Consider the following 25,678-nt stretch of genomic DNA (forward strand, 5'->3'; position numbering starts at 1 on the left):
CACTTGAGCGCCACTTTCTGCCCTCGAGCGCACTTGCTTCCAACACAGATACTAAAACTTTAAACGGGCATAACTCTTTCATTAGGTCGTTATTGTGTCCAAATCGAAGCCCCGAAAACAAGATTTCCAATGGCCATGGCCTCACAGCCAAATTCAAAGTGTGGAAAGAGAAAAGGGCAAAAGAGTGATGGTTGTTCGTAGGAAAATTACCCGAGTCAAAGTTTTTGGTCCAATCTTACTTTGCCATAATGTTACCACTTCGATCATTTACCCAAAATAAAACAAGGAGGCTCCAAATACAATAATAAAAATGTCAAGAGCAATCCCACTAGTCCCAGAAATTCAGACTCAACCTGGCAAACCGCTTGAGCGTCCAATCTTACGCTCTAGTAAATAAACCAACAAAGCCGACTACTCGAGCGACCACTCCTGCACTCGAGCAGAAATTTACAACTCTTAAAATCTCGATCAGACTACAAAAGTACTGGGAGCCACACAAGACCGCTTGAGCGTCAACACTTGTGCTTGAGCAGTTCTGGAGTGTTACACTACAATTGCCTGAAGTATTTAAAACTTGTGCAGCAGATAGTAACAAAAATAAATAAATATTCATGGTAAGTTCCAATTTTCAATCCAAATTGATAAACAACCGAATAAATGAGGCTAAAATTCATAACATCTCACCATTTTAAACCTCTCTAATGCGTAAAAAATGCTAATCGGCTAGGTGAAAAACTTCAACCATATGCAACAAAATTTGACTAATCACACTACCTCGTGATAATATTTCCAAAAAAATCACTAACCTCACCTCATAAACATTAGACAATGGGTATGAAAATTTTGAACATAAAGTAGCTACTAATTGTTGCATAGTAAAACTAGTCCTCCATTTCAGAAATGGCTTCATTCAAAACTTTCTGAAGTTCTTTCACTCTTTGTCGTGTTAATGCCATACAGTCCTGCAATTATAACACCATTCCTCATTAGCAGACAACACTGAATTCATTTGTGTTTTCGTATGGTGTCTTACTGAGAGCACTATATACATACTCTATACTAGAAGTTTAAAAGTCAAGTCAAAACATTAATTTAGTGGGAAAGAAGTTTTTATAATCCTATTATCAATTTACCATTTCCGAATTGGATAAAAGAAACCATTTTAGTTGAAATGCATTTTCTAAGGTTCTAGCTTTGAAAGAAATGCATTTTTCTTATATCAAACCCTTTTTATACTCCAAACAACTTCAATACAGTACACGAAACTTGGGTTGTATTTGGATAAAGAATTGAAGTATAGATTTATGGAGGGAAAGGAAAAGTCAATAAAATTTAGCTTTCTGTTTTATTCACTTCTCCCTTTCTTTTTCCTTTCCCTCCACAGATATCTCCCCAAATTGTTGAACCAAATGCAGCCTTAGATTACATTCAAACACCTAAAAATTTCTAAAATTCTAGGGTTCCCTACAAATTGTGGAGTTAACAGTTTGGAACATACAGCCATATATTGGGATATCTGGCAGAGTCTCGACAAACATGGCATTTTAGAACTTGATCTCACACCAAAATCTGGACTTAAAAAAGTGAAAACAAACCTGAATGGCTAATGTGTATGCAAGAACTGGTCCACCGGGCTTGTTGAGAGACACTAGATGAAAAGATGAATCCAATACCACAGTAACAAGACTTTCCATGATGGACTCTTCCTCAGTTGTAGGGTATGCCAGAATGTAATTTTTGTGAAGTATGCATGTCAAAAAGAATGGGACACTACTCAGCTTCAGCTTCCTCTTCCCTTTATTGACCAGCTCATATTTCAACTTGCCTCCATCTTCCTTAGAAACAACTACTACTCTTCCATCATCATTCAAAGAAACTACTGGGATTTGCACTGCAAGACAATAATTCAATGGTAAATAAACTGTTGGAATCAGAGGTTCTTTATCAAACATGACAATATGCTTTCAACAAAAACACAAATGCAGAACAATACCTATTCACCCAGATTGTGTTGAAATTTTGATAAGAATCTACCAAATACAAGAATACTTTTGTGTACAAAAACAAAATAATATTAATTTTGATAGGAATCTATCAAATATAGTAATAATGTTGTAAATAAAAGCAAAAGAACAATGTCTACTTTTTGCCCTCTTTTTAAGCCAAGTTGAGCATCATCAAACATTGTAACGAAAATCCAGTGTGCATGCGTGTATTAACTACTCACCTTGATACTATAAAATCATGAAAAGCACTATAACAAGCATATCTCACTCAGACACCATCAACTATATCAAACAAGAAAATATCCTTTGAGCAAGCAAATTGTGAGTGACAGTGACACAAGACAACCATTCCTACTATGCTAATTTTGCTCTTCATTAGGGTTTGAAATTTTTGACTTATACCCTTGTGCTCCTATTCAATCTGGTTTTGTTACACATCAAGCCCCATAGTATTCAAGTACACATTTAGATCAAAAGGTCTAGCATCTGTTGGGCATGTGAAACTCCTCCTTGTTAAAGCTAGAACATATGCAACAAAGCTTGTTGATTATGATGCAGGCCCTGTGGGGCAAATCTGTTTGCATAGCCTGCCTAAGTTTGGAGCCAGTAGGATTATATGGAAACCAAAAAAAATTATTTGGGGTGTTGCTTGTTGGCCACCACCAGCACTAAATTAAGGCAAGCACGGGAAGAATGTAGAAATGTAAATGGTGCATATATCTTACAATGAGAGAAGGCAACAATTGCTGCAAGTTATGCAGCATCAAAAAGAGCACCATCAGCATCCAAATAGTATATGTCCTGCAAGAATAAAATAAATGTTGTCCTTGTCTAATAAAGAAACAAATGTGGAGTGACATCCATTTTTAATGACACCACACGCTAAGAACATTATATGGTCAGTAACCACAATGTTGAAGGCCATCTATTATTGGATATACACAATTCATATTGAAGAGCTCAAGATCAAAAGTCAAATAAAGAACATGTTTCAATTTATATAAATGAAATAGAGAGTTCTTGTCTCAAAAAACATTACTAGGTAGGCCATCCAAGCAGCTTTCCCACTGACCAAGGATAGCTCCTTGAAGTTAATCATTCCCGAACTACAACCACCCAAATAGTTAGTCGGCTAAACACATACGTATTAAATAACTAACAAACTGTTCCAAGTATAGGTGTAAGATCATCAAAAGTTTGTAATCATCTGTGTTGAGTATATTATTGCACTAAACATCACATACGCAGTGAGACAGTTCATGAAATTTCAATCCTTTATTTTGTTAGGTGCATTACAAGACTACATGACTCATAGTATTTTGAAGTTTGAAGTCAATAGAATTTCCACCCATGCAAATGTGTAAGCTTTTGCCAAAAATACTCCTTATACTATAGGACAAAATCTCGTAAACAAGTTACAATAAGCACGCACACAATCAAAATTTTGGAAGATAAATGACTAAATTGCGTTTGACACATATATGTACACACTGCACAGCATACAAGATTCACAAATGGAATATTCTTTGAACACATAAAGGATGTGCATCCAAAGGCAAGATTGATAAAATAATATAAAAAATTCAATAATTAGCATCTCTCATAATTTAGAAACTTCGTAACAGAACAACATCACAACAATGAGACGGCATTCTTTTTTTTTTCTTTCTCTATTTTTATTTTATTTTTATTTTTTAAAATTTTTGGGAGAACGGAAGTAAACCAAAGAATAACATAGAAATAATCATGATGACATGCCTCAAGATAGTGTCAGATAACTACTTCGATATAACTGGTGCTACATCAGCTGGCCTACCAGGCCTAACAATAAGAGAACAAATTAGAGGCATGTGGAAATAAATAACTGTAAACAACAAAATATCACGCATTGGCACCCCATGTATAAATGTGAAAAGGGAACAAAAAGAAAAGAAAATATGCAATTAATGGTTCTTAACCTATGCAGCCCTTATCTGGTGACTCTGTGGTAGGTGTCATGACTTCCATTTTAATGGCAACCAACATGGTCTGCACAAAGACAAAAGACTTGAGAGTCCAACTTAGTAAATACAACACAGAAAACTAATATTTTCTTAGATATATATAAAAACACATTTAAAACCAAAATTTTATGTAAACGACTTATCTCAACTCAAGAAACCTCATTCATCACTTCTTTTCATTTCTTTTTCTTTTCTTTTTTTTTTTGTGTATAAGTGGGTGTTTGTAGGTGGATTAGTGAGTGGGTGTGGATGTGACAGTGTGAGAGCATGAGAGATAAAGAGAATAGGCAAGGGCATAAAGCACTTACAATGAAACCTATCTTTGCTAAATCTGACCCATCAGCAGAAGCAACAGCTCCTAGATTACAAATGGTTCGACTCAAGTAAGGACATGAACCTAGCAAACCCCAAATCAGAGGCAAAAAGTGTGAGTTTCAAATAAATAAAATACAAATGAACAAACCAACAGCAAGTGTTATATCTTTAGCTTTCCCAAGTTTCCTAGTATCAGGGCGAATGGATTCAAGTAGATGATGTTCATGAAAGTGTAGAGGAAAGAGGCCCCTGAAAGCATCCACCTCCATCTCTGATGAGAAATCGCCAGAGGCATTCGCAGAACTCATTCCCTTTTGTTCTCTTGTCTGCGAACAAGACCTCTAACCTTCAAAATAGAAAGCAGAGAGACAAATACGAACAAATGGAGCACCTTATCGGTGTGTTTGCAGTTTAGCAACACAATGACTTGTTCGAAAAATAAATTATAGCCACATAATTATACCCATTACAACAAAATTAAGGTGAGAAAAAATCATATCAGAAGAACAACCTACTCAGATAAAACTTCACAAACAAAAGCCCGAAAAAAAAAATAAATAGAACAAAACAAGTTACATGACAATAGAAATATAATAAACAAGGAAAAACGAATATTATTTCTTTCTTAATCAATTGCATAACCATCAAGAAGTTGAAAAAAGCAAAGTCAAGTACCCAGTCAGCAGCAACCCAGAACCGAACGACCTAATTCAGTTCTTGAATCAAATGAGAACCAAACTGACCACAAAGTGTAATTAAGCCGCAGACACAACATTTGGTAAAAATAGTTTATTTTTGCTTTAATTGTTTGTCGTCCTATGTTTTTATTATTATACAGTAAATTAATATGGATCCTAATGCAAATTTTGGTGAGTTTTTATCAATGTTGATGAATATACCAGTAATGCACCACAATACAATCACAATGTAATTTTGTAGGAGTCAATTGATTTTCCTTCCCCCCATATTGGATCATCATCATAATCTACAGGTTCTAGTGTTTGCAAGTATTTTCAAAGAATAAATACAACTCTTCCTAGCAAAACCTAAATTGTGTACCATATGTCTTGGTGCAATTTCAAAAGGTCAAAATACATTTTCACAGAATATAGATCCTTGCAATGGTGGATATTCGAGGCGTTTCGGTTTTAATTCTTCTATTATTTTCAACAAAAGCTTCTACAAAGACTATAGGGAGAGAGAGAGAGACCAATGATCCAACAACACCACTACCTCTGGTTCAAAATATATTTAGATTTCTATATATATATGTGCAAAATCAATTAGGTAAGAAATTGACATGTCAATATATATATCTATATGTATATGCATACAATCGAATAAGGGTGATGAAGTTGATTCAAACTGTCTGAGAGTGAGAGAGCAAACAGTACCTGTCAATAGCTCAACCATTTCACCCAAGAAAGAGAGAGAGAGAGAAAGAGAGAGAGAGCGGATGTTGGGAACCAGCTTGTAAATGGATAGAATCTGTAAACATCTAAATCTGATCCGATTAAGACAAATTCGAATCTGGCTTGAATCCGTTTAGTCCATACCCGAATATCAATCCCCTAAATCTGAATCTGATAATTTTGGATATTCGATCCGATTTGATTTAATCTATTTATTTATTTATTAAGCTACAATTTTATATAATTTGATTATTTGTTTTTACTTGGTGTTTTCTTCATTCAAATTGAGAATAATCGGATTGGATTATCGGATTGAATCGGATTTTTGTATATTCAATCTTTTTAATGAACAAATTAAATAGATTCAGATTGTCAGATTGTTGGATCAAATTTTTTATAAATGAATTCAAATTCGGATTAAATCTAATCCATTGACAACCTATTGAGAATGGCTGCGATTGGGATGGGTTTGAACGGATTGGACTCATTAAGGCCGTGTAGATGCGCCCTTGGGGCCCCTTGGGCCCCATGCTACAGTTCGGACTCAATTTGTGTGTTGGTTCTTAATCTGATCTCACAATGTGCAATGTGAGATTGATAAATCACCAAAGAGTCCAAATCTAGCAAATCGTTTTGGAAAACAGATTTTTTAGAAAGAAGTGCCAAACATGGACTGCTTTGTCAGATACAGAGTCGCCACCTAAATATTTTTTATGGGAGAATTTAGGAAACCCTGACTCGTTGCCTAAAGCCACGTGTCCGTCATCACCAAAGTTGCCTCGGCTCGGGAACTTGGGTACGATTGGGGAAGGTCAGCTATGAGCACCCCCGCTCGCCCGATCCGAAGATCAACCTCTACTAACCATGATATCTAGTTTTGAAAATGTTATGTGTTCTTATTCCGATTAATTAGCTAATCTTACTATGTGATGCGCACAACACAAAAGTATAGACTAGATCGCCTAATTCGGAACAAAGCATTGCATATCCATTTGTTCGGAAAATGGTTTGAAATTTGCCGCTTGCAAGTAGGCTAAAATACGGATTTCAACGAGTTGTTCCAACTCAAGCAATCCAACCTTCACCCACAGGCATTCAGGCAGTAATATCACATAAGCACATAGCCACATGGTAAGCATGTCGTCATGTTAACATTCACACTCATGTGAGATGCTAAAGCACAAATACACTCACAGTGTACTCCAAGCCAAAACAAGAAACTAGTTAGTAATCATGCATGATCCTAGTTCATGTTAAAGTGGCTAATGCATCGCACACAAATGTCACTAGAATAGGCTCGGCTAATCTATGGATGGCATGTGAAATGCGACAGATAACATATACTCAAGTTATATTTAAAATACTATGCAGTTAGCATGATGCGCCGAGCCCGGTGCATGCAATGCTAATGAATGATGCACGCATGCATAGCATAAGGTATGCTAAATTGAATATGCCCTAATATTAACCATCAAAAGCTAGTAAATAAAAGGGAGAAAGACGTGGGGTTGAAAGACATACACACACTCACGCACGATTATTACACAATTGCCCTCGCTCGGAGGGTCCGAAAGAATAATACAAATTAATTAACCTACAAGCTAATTAATTAATTACAGACCAATTAACTAGTTAAGCAAATTAACTAAGCTAATAAAGCGATAAAACCACTTCGGGAAGAGGGCCCAATGCACGTATGCTCGGCTCCGCTCGAAAACCCACCGCCATGCACAAGTTGCCTCTGTTTTCACTGTTTTCCTCCTCTGAAGACTGCACAAGTCCCAAGGTACACCCTCTGAACACTGGGAAATGCCACCGACCGTGAGGAATGGTCACCGGCCAAAGGTAAGTGGTCATCAACCATCTATAAAGCCCTCGGCCAGAAATGGATAGCCGGCCAGCACTGGAGATGGCCGACCGGCCATATCTTCCTGCAGGAACCTATTTTGACAGTAGTAGAGGGCAAAACAAAGCATAGCAATGCATTTCAAAGCAATGTTTGTACCACCACACCCCTTACCATGTTTATGACTCAAAGGGGTATGGTACTCGGACCACCAATCACGCATTTCAATGCGTGATGGCCCAAAAAACCAAGTTGTGCATTTTGGTGTGGAATGAAATGCACATAAACAAACAATGGAGGCCCAACCTCTATCATAATCAATTCAAGAGGCAAGGCATGCATGCTTAGTGAAGTGCAACCTAGGCATGCAAGCTAAACATGCAACATGAGTATGCAAACAAGCATGCTAAGATGCAAATATATAACAAGTATGCAAGTTAACAAGCATGCAAAGATGCAATGTGAACATGCAAACATGCAAGACATATAACATGTTAAGCAATTAAAACAAGAGGAAATGCATGCCAAATGCAATATGATTCAAACATGCAACACATGCGATAGGCCTAGTATGTAACAACATACAAGGCTAGCATGCAACAACACGCGAATAAGGGTCTTAGACTAGTTTGGGGAGCTCTCAAATAAGCCCAAAACAGTGGCCAAATGCTAAGGAAATGAAGGCCAAAATACACACAAACATGCATGCACACATGGTTCAAAACTTAAGCATCAAAGAGCAACTTTTAAGCACACTTAAAAGGGACAAACATGGACATATGGCATGCATACTAAGCTCTGAAAATCATGTTATAAAGGTACCAAACCAAGTAAACAAGACAAGCCAAGCATGCAACAATGTCCAAGACTCAAGGGGGGCTTAAACCAAAGCTATATGAAGCAAGCCCCAAAGGGCCAAGAGGACCTAAAATAGGTCCAATGCAGGTCTAAACGAGACCAAAGATGCACCTAGATGGCATCTAAATGGTCTAAACATGGAAGCATACATAAAGGTCCAAACATGGGGCATAAGACACAAATCTTTTAAAGCATTAAAGGGGCATCAAATGCAAGCATACAAGCATACCACAAGGACTGAAATGATGCTATAAGTGGTGCCAAACCACTGAAACAAGCAAGTAAAGCATGCTAGAGGAGTCAACACTCAAGGCTCACAAGGGGGATTACATGGTAGCTATACAAAGCAAAGCATGGATGACCCGAGCAACCAAAAGCAGACCTTGAGCACACTAAAACATGCATAAAAGCTTCACAAAGCTAGGCCAAAACAAGTAAGCATGGTGGTCTAAATGCTAGGCACATGTTAAGGCAATTCATGGCATTATAAGACAAGTATGCTAAGCATGCATGGTGTGTCTAAACCAATTAAAAACAGGTCTATATCATGGCAAAATAAGCACAAATAACACTTAAGACATGATCAACATGCACTTAAACAAGATGCTCACACATGAGGCTAAAATGGCCAACATTGAAGGCAACAAGAAGAGGGGATGGCCCTCTCCTTCTTAGGACCTTAAAGCGCCATCCCCACCACTGAAATCATTTCAGTGGTGAGGAGGCCCAAACAAGGTGGTCCCGAAGCTCACCAAAATAGCACAAAATGGGGTCCAAACAAGGCCTAAGAGGGGTCAAACAACCCCAAACACCAAAACAACCTTAAACAACTATTTTAAGCACTTAAAATCAAAACTTTTATATGTTATAAGTTAAGCTTAAAAACGGATTCAAGGATGGCTAAAAGCCTATGCAAAAATGGGGAATAAAGAGCAAAGTTCTTACCCTTGAAGACCCCTTTCAAGAACTGAGCTCCAGCCGCTTACTCAAGCTTGAATCCACTCAAAAACTCTGAAAATCATTCCTTAGTACCTCAGTAGCTAAAGGAAAGTGTAACACTAGGTGTTTGTGCACAAAAGTAAGGACAAACACACACAAATACACAAAGAGATGAAGATATAGAGATAGAATAGATACACAACCCTAACCCTAATCTCAGACCCTCCCTTGAACTTTTGGAACCCTTGAGGAGGGAGGAGAAGGCCTCCTCTTATAGAGATTCACTCTTGCAAAGCTTACAAAACAAGCTAAGCAAGAGTGAAATCCCTCCATACACGTGTATGGAGGGGATGCAAATTGGGTGCCAGCTATCACAGCTGGCACAAAATATCTGCCAAAAGCAGATGCACAGTGGTCGGCCGGCCAAAAATGACAAATTGACCAAATAAATGGTCGACCGACCACAAAGCGTGCCGACCGACCAAACATTTGGCCGATGGCAACAAAACAATGGCCGGTGGCCTCAAGCCATGGCCGGTGAGATGTGGGGATGGCCAACAAGCCATTCCCTGCTCCTCAAAAGCAAAACACAAGTGTTTGGTGCAAAACCAAACACAAAATAGGCAAGTCGAGAGGTCTTAAGGCAAGGCGCGTGGCTGAGACCTCCGAGAACTCGAGACGAACACGAACATGGATGATCACAGAGTGTTCAAGCGGTGACGTCCAAGTCTTGAGGACGGTCAAAAATGGGGTGTCTACAGGCCGATCCGAGTTTTGAAGTAGTAACCCCAAACCAAACCCAGCCCTCAATAGCTGAGAAAAACCATATCAAAATTTTTCTCAAAAAACTACAAAAGGAAAATTTTGATTTATTATATGTATCAATTGGTATATTAATTAGTATATTAACGATTGATGTGATATAATTTTAGAAATTTTAGATATTTATAATTTGTATAATAAGTGAGGTCATAGTCTTGAAATGACAATGTGATAATATATGTTGATCCATTAAATAGTATACCAATTGATGTGTGTAGTACCACGAAAAAATATAATAAAAAAAAAAGATCATATAATTGTTTTGGGGTGAAATAAATTGAAAGTCAAGTCACCATACTTATATGAGTTGTATGAAAATTCAACTTTCCTATAATTTTTATCATTCTCATGTTAAAAAAAAAAAAATCATGTATTTTTTTGGAGAAAGAAATTGAAAGTCAAGTCACCCTACTTATATGAGTTGTACGAAAGTTCGATCTTCTTATAATTTTTATCATTCTCGTGTTAAACAAATGCCCAAAAAAAAGAAAATAAAAAATTTCTTTTTTTTTTAAGTTGAATTTGTAATGCTCTTTTTATTTGGATGAAAAATATTTTTTTATTTTCCGGTATTTAGTATAATATAAAATAAAAGTTAACAGAAAATATTTTTTGTAGTCAACAGAAAACAAGTCTATTTAGATAGAAAATATTTTTTAAGTATTTTTCAAACTAAAAATTTATCAATGTCACCTTGCTACCACCACCATTCTCACCTCCACCACCACACCATCATCACCACCTCCACCTCTACCTCTATCTTCATCCTACCACTACCGCCACCAAACATAGAAGAAAAATACTATTAGAAAATATTTTTCATCCAAACAAATGAAACGTAGATCACAAATAAATTTTACCAAACAACCTTGCATGGGAGTTGCTTTTATGGATGATTTTCCCATAGTAATATTGCTCGCTTTCCCTGTTTTTGCCATAAGCCTGCAATCTACTTAACAGTTGCTTTTCCAAGAGAATTTGTATCTAAAGTTTAAAACTTCCAAAAAGATTACAACTTACATGCTTGCTATGAAATAAAAAAATTATCAAAAATCTATTTATAGTGAATACAAATGACACTAAACTATGGGCAATTCAAAAAGAAAGAATTAAAGTAAAATGAGTTCTCAATTCCTCACTTGTATGAATTTGAACCACTAAAATGTACAAATTTAAGACAAGGTAAACTTGTTACACTTCCAGAAAACAATTCTACATAAAAAAATGTTCACCAATATCATTGTCTATCACATCACCACGATCATCAACATCAAAAATTTTCTTTGCACCATGTTGGATTATTGCAAATGAATACCCAAACCACAAGGCAATTAATCAATTACCCTAAACCCTAATTGAGCTTGTTTGTTCCAATGACAAAAATATAGTATTGTTGGTACTAAAATATGGAGTCCTCCGTCGACAGGGTGCTGACAAGACATAGGGTTGACGTGGCATAAGATGGCATGAAAAAAGTATACATGGTTAACTAGTGTGGCATAAACGAAGTACTGGGAAAAGAGATAAGGAAGAAACTGATCAAAGAAGAATCCGAAATTCAAATTCCTGGAATGAGGGGATAAGCATGCAAAAATCAGAGAATCTAGGAAGATTGAGATCAAAGAGCCAGGTCAAGAAGCAAGTATAAAAGAAGGCTGAAGGCATATCAAAGGGACATATCTCAATCATCAACCACACTCGTGAAGAGTTTATCTAGGAGTAGTTTAACTTAGCATTGTTAGAAGTAGATTAGTGATAGCTTTCTCCAAACCCCCCTTCCCCCCCCCCCTCACTTCTCTTCTTCTATCGATTGATGTATTTTTCATTTTCATTTTCTTTGTTCTTGTTCTAGTTCTTGTGATTATAACAAGTGACAATTTGACTGAATGAATACATATTCTTTTCTGTTTCAAACCTTCTTTACTTAATTACCTTCAAAGAAGTCCTTAATTTGTTTAAGGCATAGAACTCAACCACATAGCTTGATTTTTATTTATGTTTACTTAAAAATTAGTTTAAGTCTGTCGATCAAATCATTGTTGATTAGGCTTGAATTAAATTTTTGCTAACATAAATTAGCACGCCCAGTGGGACCATTCTAACTTAGAGTAATGGCGAAGAAGAAAACTGTAAAAACTGAGACCACTGATGCTAGCAAGAGAGTTACGAATGAGTCAGGCCTCCTTGGAGATCCAAGTAAGAGGCCTGCTGAGGACACACAAGGGTCCCTATTGGCTTTCCTGAATTTGGGAAAGACATGGATGTCATTGCAGACAGCCAGTCAATGGCAGCTAGATACGAGAAAAAATTGAGAGATGGTCAAGATGCAACTAATAGGGGCCAATACCATGGTCTGGCTGTTGAACATATAGAGGAAATGATTGTCGAGCTTGGCCACACCTTTAAGATGAGGCCAGAGCATCTCACAGAGAATATGAGGGCAAAGCTTAGAATGCTTGGGGGATTCAGCCCACTCCTAGTCCTCCACCACTAGCCAAATTGGAAACACAAGTAACTAAGGTACAATTTCAAACCCCTAAGACCAGTAAAATTCACCAAGGTAGTACCTCTTTCTATAGACCTCTAACTCTTCAAGAAGAAGAACATGAGAGGTTTCAAATTAATCCAAATCAAACTTACAAGGAAACTAAAATCACTGTCAATTATGGGCCACAAACTGGTCCCTATAGGCCTGCTGCTCAAAAAGAGGCCTTGGAGGGAAAGTCACATTATAATCCAACTTTTGAAATAAATAGTAGACCAGGACAAGGGGAGCATAATTGGCCTCTAGAACAAGAAGAACTAGTGAATGGCATGGTTAGGAATATGCCAGGAGGGCAGTTTGAAACCCCTAGGTATGAGGAACCTGCCATCAACAAACCAAGGTTAGGGCGTTATAAATTTTCAGACCAGAGGTTTAGGCAGCCAAACTCTAATAAACCAAGGCTAAGAGGCTACCAAAGACCTAGGTAACAAGCATACCAAGAACAAAGCTTCAGAACCTATGAACCACAGAGTGGGCCTAGACCACCCCCACGACATTTTGAGGAAGGAGATGGTGGTCTACACCCACATCGACAACAGCATTTCCAACTTCACGAGGGATTTGCTACACCAAATCATCAACCACACTTATGAAGAGTTTATCTAGAGGTAGTTTAACATAGAATTGCTAGGAGTAGATTTGTGATAGCTTTCTCCAGACCCCCCACTTCTCTTCTTCTGTTGATTGATGTATTTTTCATTTTCTTTGTTCTTGTTCTTGTTCTAGTTCTTATGATTATAACAAGTGGCAATTTGACTGAATAAATACATATTCTTTTTTGTTTCAAACATTCTTTACTTAATTACCTCCAAGGAAGTCCTTAATCTATTTAAGGCATAGAACTCAACCACAGAGCTTCATTTTTTTTTGTGTTTACTTAAAAATTGGTTTAAGTCTGTCGATCAAATCATTGTCGATTAGGCTTGAATTAAATTTTTTCTAACAAGTAGTACAGCTTTGTGGTTTCAATCTCGAGGCGTCTTCAAATTCCCAATTGCAATCACTTTGCCAACCTTTGATCTTTCCTAGGTTTAGAAGCGAATTAGAAGGTAATTCGACACAAACACCATGATCCATCATTTGAATTGAAAATTCGAGAAAGGGAACAAATTGTCGATGATCAAATTCCAATTGATTTGAGGAGCCTAACTGAGACAATTTTGTAGAGATTATTGGAGACCCAAACGGAGGAATTTGGGGATTTTAGGATTAGAGAGTTGGTAGTGTTTTGTTCTAGGTTTTGGGGGATTTTGGGTTAAATGATCTTGGAGCAACATTGAATCCCAGTACTGAAACTACACACAACCCACAGTCACTCTCACTTTCTCACCCTAAGAATAGGAAGCAGAACATACTCTCTCTCTCTCTCTCTCTCTCTCTCTCTCTCTCTCACGCACATATCGATCGCTTTGTCTCTCAGCTAGTGGTTGTGTTATTATGTAATAACTGCAGAAAAATCTTTTGAATAATTTGTAATTTCAAAATAAAATTATATTTTTTATGATAATATTATACAATTTTTTATTGAAAGAATTTCAAATAAAAATTAAAAATAAAATTGTAAGTTTTGTGCTGATTGTCTTTTTTTTTTTTTTTTGAGTTATGACTCACAAATGACATTTATGATAATTAAATTCGCAAATGGCATAATTAGCATATAATAGCATTATCCTTTTGTTATGAGTGGAGCATTTACATTCATTGAATTTATTCAGTCCAAATTCGCCCGAATAAAACTCTTCTCGATAAAAGTTTCCTGTTTTAGAAACTTGCAGGAGACTCTTCATTCGAGCGAATTTAAAATAAACAAATTCGGTGGATGAATCATTAATCATATATAAAGGGAATACTGTTTGACCGAAATACATATTGAGAGATACAAAAAAAGTGATTTGAAAGATAAAAAGTTTCTAGAGAGAGTACTCTTTGTTTTTATATATTGTTTTGGGTAATTATTAGGGGTGTTCACGGACCTGACCGATCTGTCAAAATTGACCACCTTGACCCAATTCACCTACTTTTAAGCAGTGTCAATAGTATGGGCAGATAGATGTGGGTGGAGATTTTTCAAATTCGCCTATGTTTGGACAGATGACGGATGAGAAATTACCATACCCGATCTGCCAACCCCTTTAAAAAAATGATGTTATATTTTCATGATTTGTCTGTTAAAAAAAAATATTTTATTTGGTAATAATATTAACTACTTATGAAACATGAAAGTTTAACCTTTATTTTAATTATAAAAAAATTTAGACTTGAATCGGTTCAAAATTATAAAAATTTACTCTAAAATAATTCAGAAAAAGCATAAAACAGTTAAGTACAAATTGCTAAATTAATCCACATCCATCCGCCAACCTGTACGGTCCGTTCAATTTGCATTCGCTAATTAAGCGGATGGATGTCGGAAGGAAGACCACCCGACCCAACTCGATCCTCGTTCGTGACTTGGTTCAAGCCTCCTGGTGGTAAATACTAGATAAATGACGTTTTGAGCAAATTGGGTTTTATTTTAATGAGAGAATGAAAATTACTTTGAAGAAAATGCGACTTCCAAACTCTCATATTTACTGTTTTTTACTCTAATTTATTTTCTGCTCATATCATATTGTTTGTTAATTTTATTTATAACATTTGTGCTAATTATTTAATTACCTTTAATTTGTTGGTCCAATAATTTTGAAAGTTAAAAGTTATTATGTAATCACCTTGATCTTATGATTTTCAACAAACTACCCAAGTCAATGTACAAAACCCATTATTTCTGTGAGATATATAGATAGAGAAAGTTTAATGTTAGTCTACAAAAAATCTACCAATACCTAGATTCATGCACTCATAAGCAAAGCAAGAAGAAATGGATACCCAATCCTAGATCGTTGTTATTCAAAAAGTCATTTCCAAACCAAATAAAACCCACTCTATAAAAAAATAAAATAAAATAAAAATAAAAAAACAAATAAAATCGACAAGAAGAAAAGATTGAACCTTTAAAAGTTCAAATGGACCTTTAGAAGGTAATCTTAAAAAATTGTTTGAGGTTATTGAACTTTTTTCATACCCAATGGTATATTTTTCAATTCAATCAAAGGACGAAAGTCAATAATAAAAAAAAAAAAGTATAGAACTATGCCCACTTCACAAAACATAAGAACTACTTTAAAAAAATAAATTTCCTTTTCATTTTTTTTAAATTTTTTTATAAAAAATTATATAAATTATTAAAAATCTAATTCTCAAAACAACCTTAATATGGAGCGAGGAAAATAATTACAAGTTACACAATTTTGTTATACCCAGAACTCAAATTCGTCCACCCTAAAATAAAAAATTAAGAATCAACCACACATGATAATCAACCCAAAAATATCAGCAATCTTGTTTTTATTTTTATTATTTTTTTAACTTATTGGGTCGGTGGACCCTGATAAGTACTGTTCACTCAACCTTGCTGTTTATTCAAACAGTGGATCCAATGGAGGGTTTGGGGGAGGCCTCCCCCAAGGAGAAGGAGCGTCCAAGGGGTACTTTGGGTACTTTCGTAATTCCCATGTTGCTTCCGTGTAACCCTTGTTCTATACTTATAAATAGATGAAAGAGTGCCTCTTTTAGGTTAAAAGAGAGTTGTATTTTTCTGATCATAGTGAAAACCGTAGCAGCCATGGACGTAGTCCTATTCTAGGGTGAACCACGTAAATCCTTGTGTTCTTATGTGTGTGATTTGTTTGATTCATTTTTTCTTCGTTGTTTGTTATTTTGTGTCTCACCGATGTTGGTTAGGAAGGGTCAATTCCTAACAACTGGTATCTGTCACGCCCTCAAAATAATAACATTAAACCCAACAATATAAACATGCATTTATATATAAAAGATCCACATTCTTCAACTCATCAGAGTATTTCATTACAAAAGTATTACATGTTAACAACAAAAGCAAATGCCCTACGGGCTTATAGTTTTCCAAGTTAACACTTGGTTACAAAAGAGAGTACTAACTCAATTACACATTAAGCCCTTGGCTTGAATTTACATGTAATACATCAAAAGGAAATAAGAGAACAAAAGTCTATCCGTCTCTAGCCTCCCAAGCTATGTCCTTGGAGGTGGCATGCTACCTGTACCTGAAAATGATGTTCCTATATAGGGTGAGCCACAGCCCAGTAGAAACATACTAAACCGACTATGAACAATGCCTAAAAGAATAGCAACTGATAGATGGTAAATACTTACACTTCCATTTACATCTTATTACAATTCCATGACAGCCAAGTCTATGTTACAATTCACTTTCCATTTCTTATTCAACTTTGAGTTTGAAAACAAGGCTCAGTACTCTGGCCAAAACATTTGATGAGATTATAGTTCATCACTAGAACACTTTCAAAATTCAAGGTGGATACACATTTTGGTGTTGTACCAAAAACACATAACTTACTTCCATACTTCGCAAACGATGATGATATACATTTTAATGCTATATCAAATTAAACAACTTTTCAATAGATAAGCATATGAGCTATATCACTACTACAACAGATAAGTATATGAGCTATATCAATACTTCAACAGATAAGCATATGAGCTATATCAAGACTACAACAGATAAGCATATGAGCTGTATCAACATTCCAATAAATAAGCATATGAGCTGTATCAACACTTCAACTAGATAAGCATATGAGCTTATCAACACTTCAATGGGAGAGCATATGAGCTGCATCCCCGGGTCCATCCCCCATCTTCCCTTAACCATTAACCGATTTAGAGGTACATCCCCCATCTTCCCCTAAACCGTGGAGTGCATCCCTCATCTCCTCCCATACACAAGCAATGCATATAAACACAGAATCATATACATAATCAATCAATACATAAAGTTAATGTATTCTATCAACCGTCATACTCTATGACACATCCGATTGATTAGTTTTAGTTTGCCTAATCATCATGCATTGTCTACAACAATCAATACTACCCTCCACCGGTAGCCCAAAGCAATTATTTCTAAACAGGAAATAAATGCACAAATGGATAATATATCAACATTTCAATTAGGTGAGCAATAAATGATTTAACTACACCCTTTAGTCCCATACATTCCCAATTTCAACATTTCCAATTCGATTCCTCATTCCCTTTAATCAATTATATACATTAATTAATTAAAACAATTAGGGCAAATTACCTTAATTAACAAAACAACTCTAAGGTTTCATTTTCATCCACGATCCATCATCCAACTCATTTTCTTTCATACCAAACTTGCATATAGGTCTATTTCAAACAAAACCCCAACTTTTGTAAAATTACACAAAAGATCCAAACTTTCTCAAATCTACCCAACAACACCCAACATATCAAAATGCTAAAATTTAAAGACAAAATCCATAAGGAAGAGTAGGATATCCCTACCTCAAAAGATGACACTCAACGGAGAAGACGAAGAAACTCAACGTGCTCCAAAACTCAATATTTTCGGATCAAAAGATAGCCCGTGACAATCAACCCAACTTTTACAAAGACCAAAGGTAAGGAGAACACCCTAGCTAGATCGAACCCTAGAGAGAAGGAAGATTCTAGAGAAAGGAGCTCTCAAAATGGGTTTTTGAAAAAGTAGGAGAGAGAAAGAAAAGTGAAAAGTGATTTAAAATCACCCAGCGGATAACTCATATACGCACGACCCGCTCGAGCTGAGAATAGAACGCTCGAGCGTCAAGCACAAATATCTGGCACCGCTCGAGCGTAAGGATGACCGCTTGAGCGCCAAGATACAAAAGCAAAACACATCCGCTCGAGCGTGAAGAACCAGTCTGCTCGAGCGCAGATTTTCATCTCCCAGAACTTTTCAGAAAAAGAACTACCCGCTCGAGCGCCAACAATCCCGCTCGAGCGCGACTCGCTCGAGCGCAAGAAACCCGCTCGAGCGTAGAAAACACACCTGCAGAAGTTTTGCAGGGCCACGAAATACTGGAAGTGTGTAAACCCCGCTCGAGCTCAAGAAGACCCGCTCGAGCGGACAACCAAAAACCAAACTCCGCTCGAGCGCAGCATGACCCGCTCGAGCGTAACACCAAAAATCTAGGCAACAACACTAGAGACCAAAACTCAATCTACCTGTTCGGAACATGCTCAACACATCCTAAAACGCAAACACTAAGAGTAAAGGATAGAAACGAGAATAAAACGACAACACAACCACAGAACCGAGTCCGGATTACAGTTAAACAACCAAGGGAAAAACCAGGATCGCTATGGTATCAGAACATTGGTTCGAGTAGAAGTGATGACTATAAACGAAAAGGTTAGAATCGATAAATTCAATGGTACAGATTTTGAATTTTGGAAGATGCAGATTGAAGACTATCTATATCAGAAGAAAAAAAAATTGTACAAGCCCTTTTTAGGGACAAAACTAGAGAAGATGAAAGATGATGAGTGGACCCTTCTTAATCACCAAGCACTAGGTGTTATTCGGCTAACGTTTTCTCATAACGTTGCATTTGACATAGCGAAGGAAAAGACTACAGCGGGTCTCATGGCGGCACTCTCAAACATGTACGAAAACCCTCTGCCTCAAATAAAATTTATTTGATGCGTAGACTGTTTAATCTGAGGATAACTAAAGGTGCTTCAGTGGCTGAGCATCTAAACGAATTCAATATTGTGGTAACACAATTGAGTTCTGTATATATCGAATTTGATGATGAGGTTAGGGCTTTGATTCTTCTATCTAGTTTGCTAGATAGTCGGAATGGTACTGTAACGGCAATGAGTAATTCTTTGGGAAAAGAAAAGTTGATTTACAATGATATTCGAGATTTAATTCTGAGTGAAGAAATTCGCAAGAGGGAATTAGGGGAAACATCAGGTTCTGCCCTGAATACAGAAGCCAGAGGAAGATCAGTAGAAAGAAACCTGAACCGCAACAAACCAAAATCCAAACACAGATGCATGTCAAGAACTAGAGAGGGACAGAGTTGATGGAACTGTGGAAAGAAGGGACATCTAAAAGGAGATTGCCAACATTGAATAAGAACAAAGGTGATCAATATCAAAAGTCTGCTAATGCTGCAACGGAGGAGATTTATGATACCTTGATCTTGAGCATTGCTAGCCCTCTTGAATCTTGGATTTTAGATTCAGGGGCATCATTCCATTCTACTTTATAGAGGGAAATCATGGACAATTACATTGGTGATGATTTCGGGAAGGTTTATCTAGCTGATGATGAACCTTTGAAGATTATGGGTAAAAGGGATGTAACAATCAGGTTACCAAACGAATCTATTTGAAAAATACAAAATGTCAAACATGTACCTGGTTTGAAAAGAAACTTGATTTCTATTAGACAACTTGATGATGAAGGTCATGTAGCACTTGTACCCTTTTAAACTTTTGGGAAGTGTATTTGAATCTTTTATTTTATTTTGGGGATCTTTAATGTTGTTGTATCTTGATTTTCGATGAGTGAAAATCGATTTAAACTTGTTGGGTTTGGTTGTTCGCACTTGTTCTTATCAAAAGTTCCTTGGAGACTTAGAAATTCTATTCTGGGGTCGACCCTTACCTATTAGTAAAGTTTCTGGAAGTGTTGCTGGAATATAGGGTAGACACCAGCCTGGGGAGGGTCGACCCTCTTATATTGCAAAATCTGTGTATTAGTTGTTGGAAAATAGGGTCGACCCTCTCCTGTCTAAAGGTCAACCCCCTTACTTGTGCTAGATTTTCTTTTCTACCTAAAGGGTCGACCCTCATGCCCGAAGGGTTGACCCCTGCATGTTTTTTTTTTCAGATTTTGGGGTTCGAATGGGCCCTACCTTTGGGGGGGTTTTGGGCCTATTATTTTATTTGACCTTAGGGCTATTCTCTATTGCTATAAATAGACGCAAACCACTTTTCTCTCGTTATTTTCCTCCATTTTTTCCTCTCAACCCGTGATTTCTCTCTTCTCTCTCTAAAACTTGACTTTTCTCACTTAGATCTTCAGATCTGCTCACCTAGAGCCATCTTTTCACCTTGGTCCTTTGGGAAAGGTTGTAGATCTTGTCAGGGGCTTCCTATTGATCCAAGCAGTTCGTGGTTTCGTCACCGGTGATTTTTGGGTTGTTTTCTCTTTGCTTCAAGAGGTAGGGATTTCTTTACTCATTTCCAATACTTCGTCTATAAATAGATACGTGGTAGATTTTATTGCATAAAAATCATATTCATTATGGATTTTCTTGAAAACCATGAAAGGGGATCTACGATTTGATATTTGTGATTGGAGTTGTTAAGTTGTTTGATGTTGGGTTATTTGGAAAAATGATTTATTATGTTTGTGAAGAGAGGAAGGAAAGCCATAATTTACTATTATTGATTTAATGGATTTAAAAGGGAGGAAAACCGTAATTTAATGTTATTGATATAATGGATTTAAAAGGGAGGAAGTTGAATAATCCTTATATATTTTGCTAATATGGGTTGTATGATTGTGTTTATATCAAAAGAAAATAAAAGGAGAAGTAACCACGGTGTTGGTTTTGTTTTAGACTAATCACGTGAAGTTGAGTTGAGTTATGGTTTTGATACCAATGGAATTGGTTTTGTAAAATAAAGAGGATGGATTTGGTTTTGTTTTTGTAAAATGACGAGAATTAATTCTTAGAAAATGGTTGGAGTTGTGTGGATTGGAAAATAAAGAAAAGTGGTCTTTTGAAAGAAAATGAAATCATCACCCTTTGTAAAATGATAATGAACTTGATGTCGGATTTTGGAACCTTCACATATTATCACTATTATTGGACTTAAAGTCTTGCGAGAATTGGATTTTGTTTTTCCTTACGTATTAGATGTAGAGATGGATAGATATGAATGAAAATGGTGGAGTTGGATATTTGTAATCTCTCACCTATAAAAATATGGATAGTTTATCTATTTTGGAGACTATATATATGTTTAGAAATATATGTTTTGGGCTTTCTGTAGAGGATAGCTATGACTGTTGTCGAAATTGCATGTGGACTAGAAGAATTGAAATTAATCCTTCACTGGTTGTCATTGAATATGATGGTTTGATTAAATTGTTGAATGTGTGAATTTTGGTAGTCATTGTATATGACATGCCTTTAAATACATTGTATATGTATCATTGTTTGGGAGGAGATAGGGGATGTACTCCATTGTTTGGGAGGAGATAGAGGATAGACTCCATTGAAAATTAAGTTGGCCAAAGTGTTCAGGGTGAAAGTCCCGAAATCTTATATATATATATGGGTGCTGGTTCCCTCGAATGAGAATTCCATAAAATGAGAAAATTGAAGTGCTTGTGTATAAATGGGTGTCGATTCCCTCGGATGAGAATTCCGTAAAATGGTAAAATTGAAGTGTTTGTGTAATAACTGTGTTGATTGAGAACCCCTGAGTTGTAGCCTCAGTTGGGTGTCTAAAATGTAATGAATTGGCTCATGAATTGAGACGAAATAAATTAACTTGAAATGAATTGTCATGAAATGAAGTAAGACTAAAATGACTAAAGGTGTATCATTGGCTTACCGTGCTTAAGGCAGGTAGAGCGAAACTTGTTTATCATTATTGTCTCAGTATATCTATGTAAATTATGGGTCATGATGGTTATGGTTCTGGAAGGCCGAGTTGCCTCATGTGTTAAGTAGATAGTTGTTGGTTGCTTGTTGTTTTCCCTTTGTACTGAATGTATATATGTAAAGACATTAATGTATTGGAAACAGACGTAAGTACTGTATTGAGATTTTGAATAATGTGAAAGACATCGGATACTTGTGAACATGTTTCAAGAAGGCAAATCAGGTGTACGTCCAAAAAGTGGGAGAAAACGTAATGGGCTTTGTGAAATTGTTTTCAGGAACTTGTTATTGTCATATGAAATTTTTGAAAAAGGGTAACATCATGAAAGAAAAGTAAAATGCTTATGTTGTTGAACGAAATAAATGATTTTGAGAAAAGTTCCTATATAAGTATATTTCTGTATAAACTAACACATTATGTATATGATATGATCTAAAGCATTCATGATCATAGCTACCTGTATGTTGTTATTGTTTAGGATCATATTGGGATCCCTACTGGACTTTATGTTCATCCCACGTTGCTAATCCTTTTTCAGGTGGATGTCGAGAAGGGTTCAAGATAGAGGATCTTCCTTATGTGTTGCCACGGGACCTTTTATTTGTAGGCGGAATGCCATTGATGTAAAAGGGTTAAACCTTTTCTTTTAATTTAAAAGATGTAAGCCTACGGGAAATTTATTTATTTTTATCTCATGTTGCATTGATTTCATATTCGAATGAGAAAACCTTTAATAGTAGTACTCATTATTGTATTGAATTCTCGCACATGATCTCTGAAATTGTATTATAATAAAGGATTTGGTAATGGTAGCCGTTGGCATAAAAAGTGGGGCTTGACAGGTCATGTTGTAACCTTCATGGGTGGTTTGTGGAAAATCACCAAATAAGCTATGGTTGTTGCCCGTGGTCAAAAAGAATGCACCTTTTACATAACTACAAACAATAAGGACGCAGTAGCAGTTGCTAGTGAGAATGAAGACTCAAATCTGTGGCACCAAAGGCTTGGGCATATGAGTCAAAAAGAGGTTAAGGTACTTGCATCTAAAGAGAAACTGTCATATTTGAAATCGATGGACGTTGACTTTTATGAGGATTGCATCTTCGGCAAACAAAAGAGGGTCAGTTTTTCAAAGGATAACAGAAAACTAAAGTCAGAAAAGTTGGAGTTGGTTCATACAGATTTGTGGGGACCTGCACTAGTTTCATCTCTTGAAGGATCATCATACTATGTTACCTTTATCGACGACTCAACAAGAAAAATATGGGTTTATTTTCTAAAACATAAATCTGAAGTTTATATTACTTTTAAGAAGTGGAAAACCTTGGTGGAGATTGAAATAGATCTGAAAATTAAGTGCTTAAGATCAGATAATGGAGGGGAATATGAAGACGATGAGTTCAAGAAATATTGTACAAAAAGTGGAATTAGAATGTAGAAGACTGTTCGAAAGACACCTCAACAGAATGGCATTGCAGAACACATGAATAGAACTCTAAATGAATGTGCGAGAAGTATGAGAACACATGCCGGATTGCCAAAGATGTTTTGGGCAGATGCAGTTAACACTGCAGCATATTCGATTAACCGTTGTCCATCTGTTCCATTGGATGGAGAGTTACCAGAAGAAGCTTGGAGCGGTAAAGAGGTAAATCTTTCTTTTTTGAGGGTATTTGGTTGTGTTTCATATGTGCATATAGATTCTGCTGATAAAAGTAAACTTAATCCGAAATCTGTTAAATGTACTTTTATTGGGTATGGCATTGATCAATTTGGTTATCGGTTTTTTGATGATAAAAATCAAAAAATAACCAGAAAAGAGATGTCATATTTAATGAGAAAGTAATTGTAGACGCGCCCGTGGGCCTCACGCTACTACAGTTCGGACTCGATTTGTGTTACGGTTCTTAATCTGAACCAAAGAGTCCAAATCTAGCAAATCGTTTTGAGAAACAGATTTTTGAAAAAGTAGTGCCAAACATGGACTGCTTTGCCAGATACAGAGTCGCCACCTAAATATTTTTTATGGGAGAATTTAGGAAACCCTGACTCGGTGCCGAAGGCCACATGTCCGTCATCACCGGAGTTGTCTCGGCTCGGGAGCTTGGGTACGATCGGGGAAGGTCAGCTATGAGCACCCCCTTTCACCCGGTCCGAAGACCGGCCTCTACTAACCGTGATATCCGTTTTTGAAAACTTTATGTGTTCTTAAACCAATTGTTAGCCTAGAATTACTATGTTATGCGCGCAACAAACAAGTATAGACCAAATCGCCCAAATTGGAACAAAGCATTTCATGTTTGTTTTGAAAATGGTTTGCTACTCGCAAGTAGGCTAAAATGCAGATTTTGCCACCCTCAAGTGGGCTTTTAGAAAAGATGATTTTGCCACTATCTAGTGGGCTTAAAACTCACAGTTTTAATGCATTATTCCAATTTAGGTGATTCAACCTCCATCCACAGGCATTCAAGCAGTTATATCACATAAGCAGCTAGCCTCATGGTAATCATGCTATCATGGCAACATTCACACGCATGCGATATGCTAAAGCATAAAAGCTTACCTAGTACTCCGTGCCAAAATAATAAACTAGTTAGCAAACATGAATGTCCTAGTTCATGTTAGATTGACTAATGCAACACATACGGGATGCAATTGAAGTAGGCTCGGCTAACCTAAGCATGGCATGTGAAATGCTACAAGTAACATGTATTCAATTTGGAATTGAAAAGTACAATGTAGTTTGTATGATGTACCGAGCCCGGTGCATGTCAACAAATGCATGAATGCACGCATGCATAGCATAAGGTATGCTAAAATAAATGTGCCCTAATCTACCATCATAAGCAGGTAAATAAAAGGGAAGAAAGAAGTGGAGGTTGGAAGACATGCACACCACGCACACACACTTATTACAGACACGCCCTCACTCGGAGGGACCAAAATAATAATACAAATTAATTAACTACGCAAGCTAATTAAATATTACAAATTGCTTAATTAATTAACAAATTAACTAAACTAAAGAAAAACAGTAAACCGCCCCGGGGCGAGGGCCAGATGCAACACATGCTCGGGACTGGCTCGGAATCGCACTGCCATGCGTAGTTTGCCTCTGTTTTCCCTGCTCTGCTCTTCTGAAAACTGCCAAAGTCTCAGGGATGCATCTCAGGACACTGGGGGATATCATCGGCTGACCAGAATTTCCACCGGCAGTAGCATTTAGTCACCGGCACAAAATAGATCCGCCGGCCATCTATTGACTGTCGGTCGGCACTAAATACTGCCGGCCGGCAATCAATTCCTGCAGAACCTGCAACTCACAGCAGCAGAGGGCAAAATCTTGC

The 25,678-nt window shown here is 36.7% G+C and overlaps 1 pseudogene; it reads right to left on the bottom strand.

Annotated features, from left to right (window-relative positions):
- Positions 1–881: 881 nt before the first annotated feature.
- LOC114278474 (uncharacterized) lies at positions 882–4,632 on the bottom strand (annotated as a pseudogene).
- Positions 4,633–25,678: the final 21,046 nt, after the last annotated feature.

The sequence above is a fragment of the Camellia sinensis genome, chromosome 10 (genome assembly GCF_055761805.1).
Source record: "Camellia sinensis isolate YWXY chromosome 10, ASM5576180v1, whole genome shotgun sequence".
Lineage (NCBI taxonomy): Eukaryota > Viridiplantae > Streptophyta > Magnoliopsida > Ericales > Theaceae > Camellia > Camellia sinensis.